This window comes from Podarcis tiliguerta (assembly GCF_965153285.1).
Source record: "Podarcis tiliguerta genome assembly, chromosome: 12".
NCBI lineage: Eukaryota > Metazoa > Chordata > Lepidosauria > Squamata > Lacertidae > Podarcis > Podarcis tiliguerta.
This window is the reverse complement of record NC_139545.1, coordinates 3,572,177-3,593,088: the sequence shown is the minus strand read 5'-3', so window position 1 is coordinate 3,593,088 and position 20,912 is coordinate 3,572,177. Positions and strand designations below refer to the sequence as shown.

The window sequence follows — 20,912 nt, the reverse complement described above, 5'->3', positions numbered from 1 at the left end:
CTTCCAAGCAGCATGGAAGGAACTCAAAATTTTACAGGAAGCTTGGTTATGTTCACAGACACACAGACACACACACACACACTGTGCCCAAAAGCAACTGAGATTTCTGGTAGAAAGCCAACACTTCCCTTCCACCGATGTCATCCTAGCCTGGAATTATACAGCAGGAGCTGAACTGATCATCCATGTGACTGCAAATCCAAATATTTAAACTTCAGCATTTACATCAGTCCAGTGAAACTGCAGTGAATTATATCTTCAAGGTTGATCATGTAAACAGTTCGTTTTGTCTATTTTAGAAATGTAACTCGGAAAAGGGTTATTAGTGCAGCACACCTGTGAAAAACCAGAGGGGGGTGGGGGAGCATGATTGCTAGTAACCACGGAATCTCTTTCTCTTGACAACCCTAAAATGAAAGTCACCAAAGGTAACAAATAATGTTTTCCTCCCTCTCACCGTCTAGTTTTGGGGTCATTTGTTGCTGCTTGCCATTCATCCTTTTTAAATCTGCTCCTCCTTCTTTCTGGGGTTCCAGCATCCACACATTATAAACTCAGAGAATTCTCTGTGCAGCTGTGAAATAACAGCAAACTACCACCTATACGTGGCTTACTGGGTGAGGACCAGGCAAGTGGGTCACTGTGGCTTCCCAAGAGGGGAAGGGAGGTTCATGGACTCCTGCTTCTGGGTTTGCGTCACACCAACCTGCCCTCCACCACATCCTCTCGGTAAGCAACACACGGCAATCTGTTCAAGTAAGCTTTACAAAACATAATCGTGGGCTTGGAACCATTACAATATAGGAAAAACCTGAACATTACACCCTAACCATTCCATGCTGCCACCATGACATGTTGCTTGCTTTTTAAAAAAAGACAGCAAGCAACAAAATTAGCTGCATTTTAAGAGCTCTGTCTAACTCACACACAGACTCAGACACACAAGATGAAGGCTTAAGTTATACCACCAGACCTTCTAAGCCAGTGCTCCCCAACCTTGGGCCTCCAGCTGTTTTTGGACTACAACTCCCACCATCCCTTGCTAGCAAGACCAGTGGTCAAGGATGGTGGGAATTGTAGTCCAAAAACAGCTGGAGGCTCAAGGTTGGGGAACACTGTTCTAAGCCAACGGTGGGGAACATCTAGCCCATGGGCCTAAATAGGCCCATCAGATCTCCCGATTTGTCCCTCGAGGCTATTTCAACCAAACCAGGCCCACTGGACCTCATACAGACCATAAAGGTGTGGCAGTGCTAAAAGGAAGTCTGCTGACTGGCAGCACCCACAAGTCACTATGCATCTGGATCTCAAGCTCAGCTGATGACCAGGGCTTGAGAAGCCTGCTGCATAGTTCTCCGCAAAACCCAATAATCATCTGGCGGTTGGCACTTTGCAGGCTTTGACTTTGCTTGCACAGTTCAATTTCGAACTATACAAGCAAAAATGGGTGGCCCCATCCACCTGTCTAAATTGGCCCATGGTGGGAGGGGGAGATAAGGATCCAGCAGACTGCCCCAGTCCAGTTCCCTACCCAATCTAGGACTTGAACTAGTTTCCATCACTTTTCACTCTGAGGGATACAGATGTCTCTAATTATTATATCTTCATCTGTGCCCTCAGCTCCTTGCAAATGAACTTTCGGTGGCAGATTGGAATACATCCTAGTCGGCTAGAGCCCTTCTGCATCTCCTTGCCAACTGGTCTACTCAAGAGTTCACACGCCAAGCAGCCACAAAGCAGCCTGGAGTACTTACTTTCCAACCTCAACGCAATTGTCAGTGGCAGCACAACTCCATCTAGGAAATGGTTAAAGTCTGCTCAGGTATTGTACATCACTTAGAATCACAGAATCATAGAATTGTAGAGTTGGAAGGGGCCCTGAGGATCATCTAGTCCAACTTCCTGCAATGCAGAAATCTGCAGCTGTGCCATACAGGGATTGAACCTGCAACCTTGGCTAATCAGTAATTCCCCAGGGACAGTGCCAGGATAAACAGCTGGTGCTGTTTATAATAATTAACATAATAAACTAGTCAGGAAAGCAAGTCACCCCATCTTCTGCCACATAAGGCAAGCGTGGCTAGACTGGGACCCTTCCCTGGTTATCGGCTTAGATGATACCTCTGTCTGCTACATCCTTGCTGCTGGCTGGTTCACCTCTTCTCTCACACATGCCTCAAGTCACAGCACAGAAACATGCTGGAAAGGGCAAGAAGAATATGCAAACTATTTAATGCAAGAATTAATCAACACAAGTCCCCCCCCCCCCACTTTTGAATGCTCCTCCACAGACAAAACTCCACACAAGTTTGTTTAAAAACAAAAACACCCTAGCATAATTGGAAGAGAAGTTTTAGATCGCCTTACATTGACCTCTAGCTCCCGGCCAACCGGGACACCAGGGTGGATAAAAATCAATGATTTTGTAAAAAAAAATTAAAAATCCATTTTATTGATTTAAATCAGATTTTTTTATTTAAATTGGATTTTTTAAAATAACATGCTTTTGGAGAAAAAAATCTTTCTAAGGATAGTTTTCTATTTATGTTACATTATAGTCCAAAGGCTATTCATCAGGAAATAAGAATTTGTTTTTAATTATGTAGCATGAGGCTTTATATGCAGTGTTTAAAATTTTTGGTAAATGAATTCCATTAATCCATTCACAATGTCATGCTCTTCGAGAGGTTTGTGTAAGATTATTTGGGGCAGCTTTTCTAAGAAGAAGATATGATCACAGATGCTTGTTTTTGCAGTTCTCCAAAGTGTGAATTTGTGTCTGCAAAGATAACATGCCTTTTCTTCACAGGAAAAATGTTACAAAATAAACATACAGAGTTGAGGAAAAACCTTAATCCCATTGTGCCTTTGCAAATTTATATCAACCTCCTTACCTCTTAAATGCTAAGTTCCAAGAGGTTCAATGAATAGATGGTTTGGAGTGGAATAGATCTGCACAAGTAGCTAAGTGTGAAGCAGTAAAAATGCAACCTTGTGAGCAGAATAATCCACAAGTCTTGGAATCTTTGTGTAATAATTGTGCGAGTCAGTTGCATGTCTGTGCAACTCAGACCTGAGGCAAGTGCTGAAGGCTCTTCAGGGCTGGCAACCTCTTCCCAATCCCACTGGGTTCCAACCACTGCACTCACACTTAACTGTACTGAATAGGCACCTGAATGTAGACGCAAATCCATTGGGGTGGTGGAGGAAATAGTAACTGGGATCTGTGCTTGCCAGTCAACTAATAAGAGTTCACAGGTTCCAGGCCCTTCTTCCCAATTGTAAATATTAAGATTACACCAGCAAGAATGAGTCTTTCTGTTTTTAAAAAAAAGATTTAAATCAAGTCTTACTGACTAGTGATTTAAATCGATATGATTTAAATCAAATCTACCCTGCGAGACACACACGTGAGGGCCAGAGAAAACGCATGCTTCCCTTGGTTTTATTTTGCATCTCTCTAGAGAGGCCAGCTGCACACTGAGAACCATTGTACTTACAAGTTCTGCTTAGTCTGATAATTGACACATGGACCACAAACTTTTTTATTAAGAAAAGCAGTGCTTTGCATTCATCTAGCTAGTTCAGCGCTTGAGGCAATTTACATTTATTAACAATAAATTAGGAATCTACCATGCAAATTAAAACTGGACCAGAACATGGAATTTTCACTATGGGAGGGAGTGAAACCTTAAATCCAGCTTTCTCCCAGCCTGTCCAGAGGGCTGAAGCAGTTAGGTCTTGGGGAAACAGTTATAGAAGCAAATTAGGGCTTTGACTTTAGTGTCAAATATTGGAACAATAAGGCAGGCTTCAAAGAAGAAAAATGCTATTGGTGAGTCAAAGTAGAGAAATGCCTGAGATCTGATGACCTCCAAAACCTCCCCCCCACCTGCCATCCTTGTCTATGACAGTAAAGAAACACAGTTTAAATGTTGTTATTTTATATGAGATAAAAAGAAATGCAAAGGGAGAACGAATTCTCCATGCACACACAAAGCATCTACATAATGTGAGAATATTGAGGGTTATCTCTGAGGCACCTGAAAGACAAAGGTGGCACCACGAGCTTTGCCAAATGGGTTCACAGGATCACATCAACTGTACTGCACGCATCCGCAGTGGTAAAAAACCACTCTAAAACTGATTTAACTTTCACACCTTTCTCCAAAGAACCATGGAAACAGTAGCATTTTGAGGCTTTATTTATTTTATTTTTGTTTTACAATTCTGTTTATTTTATAGAACATTTTCTAGCCTTCTTTGGCTGGGATAATGAACTGCTCTACAAGCCGCTGCCACAAAATGTAGGCACACCCTCTAATTCCTATCTCACCATTTCCACATTCAAAGATGCCACCAACAGCTATGCTGCAGCACATTCACAACACATCTTTTCTGACAATGGCCAGTTATAGACAAAAGTTTGCCATCAAATCACCCAGTTCTTTAACTGGGAATGCTCAGCTGCACGTAGCTTGAGGATCAAGAAATCCAAAAGTTTACTTTATAAAACAGCTCACCTAACTTCCCCTTAAAAGGAAACTTCAATTTTCAAAGTTTGTCCAGTCTAATGTCACCTGTTTGATTGCATGAGGCAGTTCGAATGAGTTGTGTACACTGCTGTTAAGCAGTGTGAAGTCTACCGTTAGAAACTCTCACCCACTTTCTTTTATGAGTTCTTTCAACTTGCCTAAGAGAGTAGCCGTCATCAGGCTGCTGCTCACCAGAGGCTTTGGGCTACAACTCCATTTGCTAGGCAATAACCATTTTAGAATATAGGTGAGAGTTTGAACATTTCAAAAAACCACCCATATGAACAGAAGTCTGCACATACAAAGTTTGTCTCCCATTGAGTTGGTTTTATATTTGTGTTTGTAATCATAATCATACAGTCGTAGACTGTACAGTCCTGCAAAACATGAATCACATGACTGGTCTCACTACATCTCCCAACTATGAATCACTCGTTTATTTTAGTAAGAATATTTTCCATAAGGCGCCAGATTCTGTCAATTTCAAAAAAATTCCCCAGTTCCACATATACCTTAAATTTTAAGGCAACAACCTTTTAACTAAGTTGCCATTTCAGAAGTTACATATTCTCACGGATGAAATCAGATGACAGTGCCTTGAAATACACGAATCTGCTTCCCTGAATTTTTAGTTTTGATATTTAGACACATGGGAGTTTATTCAGTCACTCAACAAAAATAACTCCGTTTCAGGCATCCAGAATCTCTGCCAATAAGCAAAAAAAGGCATTGGTATTATCAATGAACTTTTGGACAGTTTGCTCATTTAAAACCTATTAAATTTTCATTCCATTAAAATTGTTTGGGTAGTTAAAACATAGAATCATAGAGTTGGAAGGTGCCCTGAGGCTCATCTAGTCCAACCCCCTGCAATGCCGGAATCTCAAGATGCCGTCGCCCATCCAATTTGAAACCATAACAGACCCTGCTTAGCTTTGCACATGTGCTAGCAGTTTTGTTGCTGCACCACCAGTACTTTAAAACACATCAAGACTACTTTTAGCTAGGTTTTAGATTTTAACGTCAGTTTATAATATCTCTCACAGTATACTTGGTTTTCACTACCACAATATTACTTACTAGGAGCCTACATGACCCACCTCAGCTTCATAGGAATAGCTGTGGTTTGAACCACACTGCAGACACATAGTCAAAGGATAAGAGCATTTTGTCCACTGCCTTAGCAATGCTTTAGTGTCACCCCCCCCCTTTTGCTTTGTTTTAATTGCATTTGTATAGAACCACTCAGTTTCTAACCAGGTTTCTTGGTCCTACTGCATATTTTGTAGACCCTTAAAATAACTGGCAGGCCCAGGCAATGCTTCCTCCAAGCCCCTCTCCTTCATCCAGAGCTTCAGTGCTGCCTTGTTAACCCAGGTAAATGGCGGGGAGGTGTTCTCTGACCACCCCAGAGCTCCATGGGGGATGGAGGGGGAGGCGGTGAAGCACAGCTTGGGATCTTGGTGCTCAAATCATACTCCCCAAAAGAATTTCACATTCCATGTTCAATTTCATTATGAAAAGGTGTGATGAAGCTACTTGATTTGCTAAATACATTCTGATCATCACGTCTAGATTTCAAAGAATTCAAAATGTTTAAATGAATGCAAAATTTTAAAGGGGCAAAAAGGATCCATGGGGCAGCAGGATAGGGAGCAATGTAGGGGTGTTTTGTTTTGTTTTTGTTAAAGCCCCTTAATACACACACCCTCCAGTCACTGGGAGACCTGTTCAAAGTCCTCTCTTTGATGAGCTCTCAAAGGATATTATTACCTGCCATGGAAGCTGTCGTCTCCCTCCAAAAACAAAAAAAAAAGGGCTGCAGAAAACTCTTGACATTCCCCAGATACAACTGAGTGTTAACACACCTAAGGAGCAACTCATAAAGTATTCTGCCCTGGAAGTAAAAAATGTTTATCCTAAAGCAAGAATGTCAGAAACTTCTCAATGAAGGAACACGATAGATCTTACCTTATCCATAGCTACTCTTACCCTGAACCCAGCAAACAGCAAAGGGAACTTATCTTCCCAACACTCCACAGTTGAAAAGAGAGGCACTTTAACATATTTCAGCATCTCAGTGCTCGCACCAATGAACAATGCCCTAAACCTGGTCCAGATTGCTAGAAGGATATGAAAAACCTGTTGTATTATTGTCCATCCTGCACCAATTTAAACGCAAAGAGCGAATCTATTCTTTTCAGTAATGGCATACTGGACAACTATTCTATAATTCTGTGTTGTCAAGACCAACTTCTCCAAATCCAGCATGTGAAATGGCAGACTTTCCTCTGCATGGTGTTTTCGTGCTGATTTGCATGTATTTCCATGAAAGTGCAACAACAACCAGAAGCATCTACTATCCCGAAGCTCAGAGTGTTCACTTCCAGAGACCCAAGTCAAGGGGCTGAATGTGAAGAATGGCAAATATTTAGCAACTCACACTAACCAAAAAATGACAAGGCATCCAAAAGCCTCCCTAAAAGACAAAATAGGGTAAAAACAGAGACAATGATGATACCAGAAAAGCAGGAATGATTGGAACACATACGTATCAGGATAATAGATATCTGAACAATCCTCCTCTTAAATGACAGTAGTAGTAAGTCTATCTGTTTTTCAAGGCTGCTGAAGTAACGATTATTTACATAACAATTAAGGAACCAAAAGCAAAGGTATTACCCCCCCCCCATAACACATAATCTATCAGATTTTGCAGAATGATGGTGGGGAGGAAGATGACATTGCTTCTCTTCACATTTGAAATTTCGAATCAGAACCTCCCTGATACTTATTTCCTTCTTTCAATGCTACACGTGTATCTTTCAGAGTTAACCTTGCTTTTATTATTATTTTTAGATTTTTACACAAAATTATCAACACAAGCACATATAAAATACAATAAAAATTATTTGTGTAATAAATGAGAATAAAAGCAAAAAAATAAAACACAGATACAGAGGGAAAGAAAAAACAGAGAACAGCTGGGGAGGAAATTCTGTATTCAATTGTCACATATGATAAGAAAAAGTTGAGTTTATTGAGAACTGAATCCGAACCGTTATTTCAAAGACTGGGGCGCTAGGGTTTTAAGTTACTGTCCCTTGCCTACATATGCATGAGAATGATGGCAGCCAGGAGAAAAACGCACAACCCTGAACTTTCATAGGTAAAACAGAGGGATAAACATTCCTCTGTGAAAGCAAACAGTCATGGTCTTTTCCCATTCAACCATGCCTGATTCTTTTGCGATTTTCCCGCAGGCTTGAGCCCATTCAGCAAATTAATCTGAGCCCCACTTTCAAGCTAATCCCTCTCAGGCCAGCAACCTGCCTGCAGGTGCACCTCTGCTTCTCAAAGCGTCAACATGCAAGCTTGCACCACTTTGTGGTTACTGGAATGATGATACAGGCAAGTTGTCAGACCACGATCTCTGAAAAAAGGAAAATGGGTGACTCATTTGAATGGATACAAAAATAATAAATAATGCAAAAAATGCTACTTGTTACATCTGTGTATTAATATACAGTTAAGGCATTTCATTCTGCACGCATCTATAAGTTGTACTTTCAGGGATCCACAAATTTTGGCTTAAGGTGGCCATCGTTGACTCTGACCCACTCCTATGGAGAAGGTGTGTGGTAGCTTTAGAGCTTCTCCAAGTACAGAAATGGGGCAAGCTACTGCCCTCCTCCCTAGCTCCAAGCTACGTGAAAGGGGTGGTGTGGCAAGCTACTGGGACCTAGACACCCGACCACATGCCTTCTTGATCCCTGTCCCGTGTGGCTTATTGCATCAGGCAGAGGGGGTTTGAGTGACTGGGCCCAAAGAAAGTGTGAGACTTCCTTGCATGGGGGGGGGGGGTGAGATCACTCCTAAAGAAAGCAGTCCTGGACTGTGGGACAGGAGTAACTACTAACCACTTGCAAATTGGGGGGAAGATGGTAGCCAGATGTGGTGGGGCAGCTGCAAGCATTCTTGGACAACTCTGATTATTTAAATCCATTCCAACTGGGGCTCAGTCCTGCCCATGGAACTGAGTCACCCCTGGTTGACCAGATGGGCGCTCTTTTCACCGAGAAGGACCATGGCAGCGCATTCCTGCTCTCTCTTTCAATACCACTGACCACGGTATCTTCCAGGACAAATGGAAAGGGAATTGGCACTCTGCTACAGTGGTTCCAGTCCTCCCTATGAGACCAAGTCCAGAGAGTAACATTGGGAGAGTGCTTTTCAACCCCCTGTGGAGCACTGTTTCATCCCTAATGCTATTTAACATCTATTTGAAGCCATGGGGAGCAGACACCAGAAGTCTGGGGACAAAGTGCCACGAGTACACTGATGACACTCAGCTCTGTTTCTCCATAACATCTAAACCAGGAAAGGCCAAGTGGGGCCTGGACCAGTGTCTGGATGAAGAGTTGGGGTAGATGAGGGAAAATAAGCTGAGCTTGAATCCTGTCAAGACAGAGACCCTGTGGATCAGTGGTTCCCATGGCCTTTAAACTGGTCCAGTGCCTGCCCTAGACAGCACTGCACTTCCCTTGAAAGAGAAGATGCGATGTCTGGGGTGGGACTACTGGTATATAGCTTGGGATGGGTTTACTTGCAGGATCACTTTACCCCATGTGTGCCCACTCAACCACTTCAATCTGCAAAACTGGCACTACTCAGGCTCTTTTTGGCACCCACTGAAAAGGTTTCTGCTTAGGGCAAGCCTATCCAGACACATGGATGCTAATATATTAAAATCTTAGTTACTGTTGGTTTTAATGAATGCTGAATGTTTTTAACTGCCATCTGTTTTTAGTTATAATTTTAATATTTTTGTAAACCGCTCAGAGCTTTTACTACTAGCAAGTGGTATATAAATTTTGTTAAATAACAAAAAATGCACTTGGGTAAATAAAACATGAATTTTGTGTGTTCAGAAATGCAGAAGAAAGCTGCCAAGGAGCCATGCCTACTCTTCCTCCTTTTGCACTTTTAGAAACAAGTCTTGGCTTTCTGTCTTGGCAAAATGCTGTGACCACACCAGGAATGAGGGATTGCTACCACTGAGAATATGTGCAAGCGTTCCTTTTGTATGCAACCCCAGAAGCACAAAACGTGATTTCATTTACAGAACTTCTTAGTACTGTATACAGAGTCATTTTCAGGCAAAAAGAGAGAAAAAACTCCATGTTATGTAAGTTCAAATGGCTAGCTAATGCACCTGCTATGGTGCACAAACAGGAGGGCAGGTATCTTTTTTCTTATGACACCTCAGCACCTCACCTTGTGAGAAAGGAGCCATGTGGACTATACCTTCTCCATCAGCTGCTTGGACCAGTAAGAACGGTCTTGGCCTGAAGAATTCAGAAGTTGGCAAATTTCAGGAGTGCAGAAAAATGCAAGCCATCTGGCCAACCTCTAAGCTTAGATGAAATCCATCCCCTTTACTGATCTTCACTGACCCTACAAGGTTTCCAAGTAAGAAGGGCATTAAAAAATTCTTTTGAAGCACACTTTTCTGCATCTGTTGGTTTATTGTCTTTGCCCTTTTCACCGATCGCCTTCTTTCAAATTCCGATCTCCGTTTCCATTTGATGCCTTTGGAATTGTGTTTCATTCATTAACAAGTGGTTTGCATCCACTGAGAAGAGCTGTCTGAAGCAACAGTGCTGCAGCATTCATCATCATTACATCAGCAGTAGGGAAAGTTTATGCTGATTGCTATCAGCATCTAGAGTGCCCTGATCAGTGTGCAAGCAAAGACAGGATGTTTAATTTTTTCAGAAATGACTCTGGGTATTTGGGGTGTTCATATGCACCACTTTGATCTATGCCAGTGGAGGCAATCTTCAGGGATCTGTCTCAACAGAGCAAAACCATGTAAAAGTGAAAAGACACAAGGGGTAGCATGTAGAACAATCAGAAAATTACAGCTTCTTTCAAGCATAAAGCGTCCTTTATCAGTTGTATCAAAATTTGCTACTCCATTCCTTGGGAATATTTAAGAATAAAGAAAGCTCCGTCGTTATCAGATCCATTCAGAACGCACACCAGACAATTTAAAACAAGTGCTATTTTATTTAGATTCATACAAGCTTGCGCTGGGCATGTTTAAAACCCAAAGCCCTCAAAAACATTTAACAATAATTTGTGCAGATCCACAGTGACATTTTCCTGAGAAGCAGAGGATGGTCCATACACTATGACACAAGTTTAAAGACATTGAAAGTCCTCTGCTATGTGCCGGTCACAACCTATCACTCCAGGACAAAGCTTGCCATGCCTGAAAATAAAAATGTGTCACAGACACCACAAATATTTTTAACTCCATTTATTAGGTGAAAACAGCAAGCTTTATCAACAAATACATTCCACTTAAAGAGAGAAACATTTGTATACTTTCCTTAGCAATTTGGGTATTTTCAAAATGTCGCACTATCCCCATGAGGCCGGTATGTGTGTGCTGCAATGCATACAACTAAAGTAGGGTGCTGAATGGAGGACGGAAAAGCAGATCAAGCACAGAAGGAAGCAGGGCACAAAGAGAACAGAGATGGAAGATTGTCTATTTTATCCCAAGAGAAAGCTAAACTGGATATGAAAAGGAAAAAGTGACTGGCACAATGGCCTGGCCTGCATGACATGCTACATCAAAGCATGGCTTGTGGTGCAAAGATGCATGCTTCAGGAGAGATTGCAGCTGCTTTGCTGCTCCCAGTCATTCTGCTGAGCCCAAGCTACGGCTTGACTTAACAAGACTTCCAAACCTGAGCTCATGGTTTGACGCTCTCGAGAATAACCACGAGCTGCAACCAAAGTATGCCCTAAGGTTTACAGCTCATGGTTTTTCTGGGAGAGCTAAACCATGAGCCCAAGTTCAGGCAACTTGCCAAGCCAAACTATGGCTTAGCTCAGCACAGCAGTGGAACAAACGGAAAGGAACAAAATAGCCATGTGCTCACAAATTTGCACAAAGACATTGTTGGGATTAGCATGATGTGCAAACCAAACCAATGAACAGCTCCTTACCCTGGAGAAACAGCAGGTGAAGCTGCTGCATGCCAAGTCAAGCTAGTGCTCCACCTGGTCCTATATGCAGTGCCCCTCGCCAAGGTTTCATGCAGATTCCAGTCTTGCAGCCTGAGATCCTTTAACTGGAGATGCTATGGATTAAACCTAGAAGCTTCTAAAGAGAGCCAGGCTTGAAGAAGATCAAGGAGACCAGGGTTCAAATCACAGCCCACTAATTATTCTCATTGGGCAACCCTGGACCAGTCACTACTTCTCAGCCAAATCTACTAGAACGAGTTCTTGTGAAGATAAAAGGGGGCAAGGACCCACATATGCCACCCTGAGCTCCTCAGGGTAAGAAAGGGCAGCAGATGCAGCGAATGAATGAACGAACAGAGCATGTTCTACCACTGAACTTTAAGACCTCCCCCCAAGCACACTGGAGAGGAACATTGCATTTCAGCTAAAAACTCCCATCCTTCATAATACAGGGACCCCCACTCTGCTGCACAACAATTTTTTTGAGTGAAAACTAGGGATAATGCATTTTTCCTCACAGGAAGAACAACTCTATTCTTGACTTCAAAGAAGAAATATTTTCCACAAACTTCCATTTCTAATACAGCATTCTTCAAATACATTCCTGCATAGGAGGCACCTCAAAGCGCTGTCTTCTAAATACACATTGTATTCTAAAGCACAAGCAGGCAGAAGAGAGAGCGGCATCTACTGCTAGATCTCTGGGTGATTTGCAAGTATTTTTTTACTTCAAATTGTTTAACAATAGCAACAACAAAATGACTCCCCTCCTGCTGAAATGAAGAAAGTGAAGGGTAACCAGGAATGGATTTATGAGTGGAAGAATTGTGAGTTCTGTTCAGTTCTGCAACTCAGAATAAATTTGGGTCTCATAATTCCTTATTTTGATGTGTAAGTCCTTTGCACCAGGCTCTAACTGGTGGACCTCAGATTCCCGTAAAAAACAAATTAGATGTGCAAGCTGGTAGATTGCCCACTGTTGATTTAAGGCATGAAAATGCAAAGGCCCTGTGCTCAGCTGCAACAAGCTGTGGGTCCCTGTTGACCTGACCTCATCTCCATGTAATGTGTGAAGTGGCCCTCAAAGCCTTTTCAAATGAAAAAAGAAAAGAAAAAAGGTTCCAATCCCTGTTCAGACATGAATTAACTGGGTACCCCTGTTAAATCATCACCTTCCAGGTTCTATCAGTGTTATGGGAATAACAATGACAGGGTAACTGGGAGTGATATTAGGAGTACAGAGTGCTACTCCTTCCAGCTGCAATTAATTGCTAGATGAAAGCATTTTAGAGTCCTGTATATCTCTCTGAACCAGACAACAAACAGATGAAGATTCACACAAACACACAGAAATTCTCCCTAATTTGTATCATAGCCCATAAATCTGAACTACCACAGATGGGATTGCCCCGATATTAATAATCTAGATTTTCTTACAATTAAAGTACATACCCAGTGCTTCTCATCCTATTTCTTTTGGGGAATAGAGTATTTTAACTTGGCTGTTAATTGTTCATTCTAAAAATTGGGTATAATTTGCTGGAATTCTTTTAGTATAATCCATCTCTCCAGAAGATGGAGAAGTGAGACATTCCTCAGTTAGTCATTGCAGAAAAGTTTTAGAAGACTTCATTAGATGGAATCACTTCTGGATTCCAGGAAACTTCTGTGGACCAAATTCCAGCCTGTGCCATCTCACAAGTTTTTATTAAACACTATCCCACAGACATCAAAATAGTGGCATAAATGATTTTTAAAAAGCAGGAAAAGATGCTGTAAAGGCTACAAAAGCTGAAGCATTGGGGAATTTAACAAGGAAATAAAAAGGTAACCATGGGGAAGACATGAGAGGCTCATAAAACTACAAATGGTATGGCAATAATAAATAAACAGCGCAACCATTTTATCCATCTTTCATGATAGTAGAGCATGGGGGGAGGAGGCATGCAATGAAAGCTGACAATAAAGAATGCAATAGTTCTTCACACAACTTAGATTTCACTCCACCAACATGCAGAGATGGCCAAATTCATTAACATAGACCTACCAATGGCTATTAGTAGGGACTTCCACATGCAGAGGCAGAGTAACTTTTAACAGGTGCCGGGAAACAAAACAAGGAAAAACCATCCTCCTCCTCCTCACACTTTTATTGGTGCTGAAAGGGCCACATCAAAAAAGATGGTGCCACCAGCTGATCGGCCCTGTCAGCCATCCCCATTTGCCAGGGAAGAATAGGGAATGCCCTTTCAGCTCCTGGTTTGTCCTTTGCAGCCACATTTTCACCTGATGCGCACCTGGAACTATTTGTGACTAGCGCTGGGCCAGAGGCTCCTAGAGAAGAGAGCTGGACAGGCAGTGTAAGACAAAGGTTGCCAACGCGGCACCTGTGGGCGCCCCTACGCCCCACTTACAAGGCCAAAAGCGTCACCCTCTCCCTCTGAAATCAGACTGGAAAGCTTTATATTGCAGCTTAACTTAATGTGTCTTACAGGTGAAATAGGAACAGCTAAAAGCACAGAGGGAGGAAACAATCAATAAAAAACAATTAAACATTAACAGAATTAAAGCTATACAAGTGTTTCTCCGCACACACACACACACACACTTAAGTGTGATTGACTTGCACGCAACTGCATATATGTGTGGCACCAGGAAATAAATAAAGAGCTGGAAAGTCCTTGTGACTTGCGAGGAGACATACACACACCCCAGAGTTTTACTTCTAGTTATGGATATGTTCGGATAAGATATTTTTGGTCTGGAGAGAGGGCAGCAGAGAGGATGTTTAAAGGTGCTTATAAGGCACTCCCTGTTTACGTGATTTCACTTATATGCATGAGGGCCAGGAACATAGCCCTCACATAAGTGAGGTGCCTGTATATAAATATAAAAGCTCTATTAAAAGCATACAGATAATCACAGTTAAACAGCACAGCACCTGCTCTCTCATTAAAAGCCGTCACGTGCCAAAGCCAGTTGGAACAAGAAAGTCTTCCGTGGAAAGACAAGGAGGAGGGAGCCAGTCTGGCTTCTCCAGGGAGGGAGTTCCAGAGTCTGGGAGCAGCCAGCAAAAAGGCTTGGATGCAGTGAAGTGTGAGTGTGTGGGTGTGTGAGTGTGAGTGTGTGGGTGTGAGGTGTCCACAACAGCTTATCCCATTTGCAAATGCGCCCAAAGGCCGCAAAAAGATTGACCACCCCAGTATAAAAGTACAGTGGTACCTCAGGTTACAAACACCTCGGGTTACAAACTCCACTAACGAGTAGTACTTCAGGTTAAGAACTTTACCTCAGGATGAGAACATAAACCATGCGCCGGTGGCACAGTGACAGCACAAGGCCCCATTAGCTAAAGTGGTACCTCAGGTTAAGTACGGACCTCTGGAACGAATTAAGTATGTAACCAGAGGCACCACTGTATAAATAATAAACAAACTGGCCAAGCTGACCAAATTAAAGTGATCTAATGCTCCAATTCCATTTTGCAAATAAGCCCCTAAAAGTTTGCCCTACATTTTTTTACCAGCCTGCCTACTCATACATAGCTATGTAAGTTTAAGATAGTGAGTGACCTTCCCTGCTTAGTTGTCTGGTGGCAGATAGTACCGTAGGCAAGCTTTCTAGAGGCTGTTTATGAGCCTAGCGTAGCTCCTAACAGATGAAACTTAGCTCAGAGCGGCATCTGCTTCTAGGAAAGTCTCTTCATCTGGTTTTATAGTCTACTCGGTGCTTCTGCATTTGCTCATAGATCACATGCACTCTACATCCACAGCACCAGAATAAAAAGAGACAGAGCCAAATACTTAATAGGAACTTTAATTTATTATTTCAAGAGCTGAAACTCAGCACTAAAATAAAAAAGTACTCTATTGCAGATTCTCATTTGAGACTCAGTTCCGCAATTCCTGCTGCAAGTAGAAATTCAACAACTGTTTAAGAACTCAGCATCCTGATATATTGTGTACATGCCACTGAAATCACTAGCAACTTGCCAACATGCAAAATGCAAGCTTGTAAGGTTGTGTGATCTGCATTCTTCTGCAAGTACAGGGGAAGGCAATGAGAATCTCACAGAATTACATAGAACTGCAAAACAAAACCAGCCTAGTGGTAGTGGACTGTCCTTCATTGGAGGTTTTTAAGCAGAGGTTGGATGGGGATCCCTACACTGTGGTGGACTATGTAGGACCACAGGAACCCCTTCCAACTCTACAATTCTTGAATGAGATAGCCTTTAGATTCCTTTTGAATTACTTCTTCCAATTGTGTATCTCCTTCAAGTAAAAGAGAGCAACAAACAATGTCCCATAAATTCATAAATCTTGTATCTAATCAAAGTTGGGGGGAGAAGGCAGAGTGGGGAGGGAAGACACTCACCTGTCTGATCTCGTAAATTGTATTTGGCACTGATAGCACAGTGTACCTGACAACTACAGAAAACTGTTTTTGCACCTTCTAAATCATTGCAAGTTTACTGAAGAATCCAGAGAAACTAGTCCAAAGCTCTGCTGTTTTGCTATACTGTGGTATATTCACGAATTCCATTAGGAGAGAGGAAGGGGAGAGAAGAGAGAATTTGCCATAAGCATTTATGTAGGGAGGAAAAGATGCACCCTGTATTTCGGGAGGAAAAAGCATGGATGAAGTACATTTTTTATTCCAGGTCACCGTTCACATTCCCCTGTGTAACATAAGCACATGCCGAAACCCTTTGAAGACGCATGCCTTTTATTCTATTGGTCACTCAGAAGCATGAGAATATGCCCCAGAAGAGGACAATCAGCATATCTTGCTGTGATCATAGCAAGTCTGAAGACTTCTTCAACTGATATTGTTATAAGCAATGGGAATGCTTGCGGTGAGGTTTTTGGGTGAAAAGAGGTGACAGTGATAGAGATCCTTTGGAGATCTCCCCTGCCCCACAACAATAAATAAAACACAATACCAGCAGTGTTGGGGGGTTTTCTCCCTTTTTTGCTTTGTGTCTTGCTTTCACCTGTTCAAACAACAACAACAACAACAACAACACTGCAGCTGTAGCTTGGCACAGATACTCCTTTTTCCTATGCTGCCAACTGCTGAATCCCAATGGCACAAGGACTTTATCGTGGCTTGTTTTCCATTCTCAATGATGTATTGTTTTATGGCATCAATCCCAATTGCAATGAAATTTAAATCTATCAGCGTCGTGCAATGGAGCTGGATGAAGAATATAGCCACAAAAAGTAGTCTCTGGCATTCAGCGGCAATTTTAATACTATATGCATGAGCACTTATCGTTTCAATTTGGGTCATTTAAATAACAGGCCCCAGCACCCCACCTTTTACCAATCAAGATGTTAAGCAAAGCCTTCTCGGAAGATCTTGTTAAGAAGAGTCGTGGGGTTCAACTCCAGGAATTCTGTCTTTCACATTCTAAGCAAAGCCAGATGTTTCACCTTTCCAGTAAAAAGAATGACAAGCTTCATGCCCCGAGAAGAACTCCAATTGTAAATATGCACACTTTATAAAGCCCTTCCTTCCAACTTTTAAACTTCATTTCAGGCTTTGCACTTGCGTCTTGTTGTAAAACAGGTATCAGAACATTTTACCTTTCCCCCCTCTTCCTGCAATGCCAGGGGAGGACTAGAAAGCAGCTCTGTTTTGCTGCAACAGAAGGTACTTTTGAATCCGCTCCCCAAGAATCACAAAATTCCATCTTCGCCTTCCAAGAATGCACATTTGTGAAAAACCTTACACATTTGAAAAGGTCAAGCCACACCATCCTACATGGCCAAGTTAATTGCTGATTAAGTTAGGAAGGGTGCCTAGGAGTGCAGAATAAACCCAAGCGATTTACATCACAGAAATGGCACGTACTTCCAAGCAAGTGCATGGAAGGGCTGCGGTCTTAAGAAGACTTATTACTGCACCAAGTTCAACTTACTTTTGAGTAAGCATGTAGGCTAAAAACAATTACCATATTTTAATACTGAGACTAATTCTTAAAACAATGCTCACAGTGGAATATAGTATTGAGCAATTATGAAACTCTTGAAAGAACACAGAAAGCCTCAGTTTAGCAATCTACTTGCAGCCTGAAAATAGTGTAATGGTTACGTATTGTTCATACCATAACAACTGACGTCCTTCAGAAAAATCCTAACCCTTCCCACATCTACACACACCTCCAAGTCTCTGCAGAAAGCGAGACTCTGAAAGGGGCTTAGAGAGCGAGCTGAGCGGGGAGGAGGCAGGCAGGGAGGGAGGGGAGGACTTACCTCAAAACCTAGCCAAGTGGAAATCAGTGCAGTAATTCTGCGAGTCTGCAGAGTGCACTTTGAGAGCTAGAGTAGTGTGAAGAAGTACTGCTGGGCAGCATTGCCTGAAGGCATTGCTAATACACTGATGACTAATGACTGGGCCAGGAAGACAATGAATTTGGGGGTAGAAAACTCAGAGAAACCAGCAGCACCTTGACAAATGGGCTTTCACAATTTCATTCACTGAATAACCTTTAAGCACAAAATTGGCTCAACTTCCCTTGGGAATAACTTGACACATGTTGTTGAACAATGATATAGGTATTTTCCTTCTTTTAACAAGCCACTCTTACGCTAAATACATAAACATGATTACAACAGGGAATGAAACTTGGTTGTTAACTGTTCATCAGCTATGAGGAAACAAAAGATTTAGGATGAAAGGAACAGACAAAATTGTTCTTTCCCAGTGTAGGAATAGGAAAAATATCATTGGTTTCAAACTATGTGAATTATTACAATTGGGGGGGGGGGGGCATTGCTTGCAATGGTAGAGCCGTCAAGATGTACAAATTTCTCAAGACCCATCAAACAACCAGTAAGGAACAAAGATATTGAGATTTTGCCTAACCGCTGAAATTCCAACAGAAGTCTAATTTTTCGACAGACCCATCACCATTAACAAATAAATCAAGTTCCATGTAAAACTTTACAACGTTGTGCCCTCCCCCGTCACGCCGGAGGACAGCAGCATCTCCCTTTAGAAAGAATGCTTTTTTGTTGCTGCTCCTTCAATGTAAATAGCCTTCCAATTTAAAAATAACAATTTGGGCTATTTTTACAGACAGAATAAAATATCTGAAGTGTCTCTAAATTAACAAGAGCCACTTACTTAGCCCAGACAGCATTGCCTTTAGCAGCTCCTAAAAACTTCAGAAAAATGAGATCTTAAAACAGGAAGCTTAGTAAGCTCATAAAACTGTTGTTGGAGCCAGGAACACATAGCATATTTAATCTGCAAACTGTGAGAGAGTCTACAATGATTTCAGCAAGATCTGAGGCATGCCCTCAAGGTTTGCTGGGATCTGGGATTAGGGAGTTGATAAGAACCTCAACTGCCCATGGACATGTTTTTCTTCTGCAGTTAAACACAAATGCAGAGAGACGTTTGACTGCTGCTTGGCGTTACTGCTCAAGTTATATAAAAGCTTTGCAGCTCCTTTTGCTGTCAATATATCAAAGTTGAAAAAAAAAATCATCAAAGTGTGAAATTTCATTTAAAGTCTTTGCCAGTCTACAGCTCTATTTCACAGACCTATCAAATAAAAGTAAAGATGGGAAAATACACAGAGAAAACTTGAAAAAAAGTTTTACAGCATGCCCCCAATTTTTATTTTTATTTTGTTTATTCCATCTCCCTTTATTTTATTTTTTTAAGCTGGAACAAATCAATTCCATTGTAGACAAGGGACAGAACAGGGAGAGCAAAGGAAGGTTGAAGGTGTATGTTGTGGAAATACTGATTAAAAGGCTCTTTGAAATAATTATTAGAGCTGAGCCTTTTGTAAAACAAGAACAAAAGGTTTATTGAGTGAATTTAGCATCTCACTTCCTTACTGCAAACTGATCAAATGAAATATGTCTTGACTTCTTAAAAAGAATAAAATCAAATAAACTGAAGAATATGAGGACCAGTTTTAGGAATGCCTTCTTCAAAGTATTTCTTTAGTTTAGGGGATTTACCACAATTGCATATATAGTAGAAAACTCTGACTTTTGAGATAATCTGCTATAGTCTAAAAGCATTAACATTCCATTACTAAGGTCTTCCTGAGGATTTCATGACTCATTGATTCACTCTTGCTCCGAGTCTGCTTCTTCTTAGTACATTACTGTCTCCTCACGCTGGAGCGCAGGCAACAATGGCCATTAAACCGTTTCCTTTCATAACTCTCTGGCCTCCCCCTTCCCAGTTTAATAAGCATCAGATGCTTTACTCTGAAGGGAAATTGTAGAAAAGTTTTCTAAAATGCCTTTAAACATCAAATAAACACCTTTGCAAAGCGTAAAACAAGACAGTGGTGCATGCTAGTAATTACAAATGATTGCAAGTAAGAAAGAGAGGACTTTAGTACTCTTAAAAGTCCTATAAAAGGTAATTAATAATTACAGCAAAGAAAGTCACCCTTACTCCATTGAAATCAATGAAAACTGGTTACTGCCTTCTATAGTACAAAGCTGGACCTCTCCCCACGTGAATTTTAAACTTTTAAACTTTCAAAGCAAGTGCTGTGATTGTTCTGTTTGCAGCAGAACCAGAGTTCAACATTTTGCATATAGAAAATGTTGTCTCTGTCCAAACACATCTCACCCAAATGAAAAATACCATATGAAAATAATGCAAGGTGCCTGGAACGTAACTACAAACCACTTATATTTCAAAAGACTTTGCCTTTTCTACAAACTTCTGTTTGGTGTTGGGTACAAGTTTTGCATTTTTAGTCAAGACAATATATGCAATGTCTTTTTTGGTTCAGTATTTCTTATGCAGATAAAAGCTTTAGCAAACAAAGTTTCACTGACGAACATGAGTAGTGATGCGACGTAAAATTATGAACACATGCACACACACACCCTTGAAATACAGCTTCTGTACTGACTCTCTAGCTTTGATTTTTTTCCTTTGAAGAATTACATTACATCATCATTCCATCTTTCCTGATTTCCAGCACCCTGATCCTAAACATAATTGCTTCAAAGTATATTCTATCTAACTGATTTCATTGGAATTTATTTCCTAGTAAGGGTGTCTTACAAACACAGTGTAAGAAATCAAGTAAACTGCATTCTTCTACACAGACTTGCTTCATCTATAGTCCCATTGATCTCAGTAGGACCTGCTTCTGAGCAAACATGCAGAGAATTGAAGCTGTTTTGTTCTAGCAAAAGCTAAGCAACTGCCTCTTACAGCCAATTTGATGTAATTTAATGTTTGTTTTAATAAGGCTGAAAAATAACCATCTACAAGTCATCTACCAGTATGTTGCAAGCAATATCTCGTAAATAAATTCTTGAAATACTTTATACAGTT

General features: G+C 41.3%; 1 protein-coding gene across 4 annotated transcripts in view; it reads right to left on the bottom strand.

Moving 5' to 3' along the window:
• Window positions 1–20,912, bottom strand: part of GLI3 (GLI family zinc finger 3) — a 253,340-nt gene that overhangs the window by 229,160 nt on the left and 3,268 nt on the right. The window lies entirely within an intron of this gene.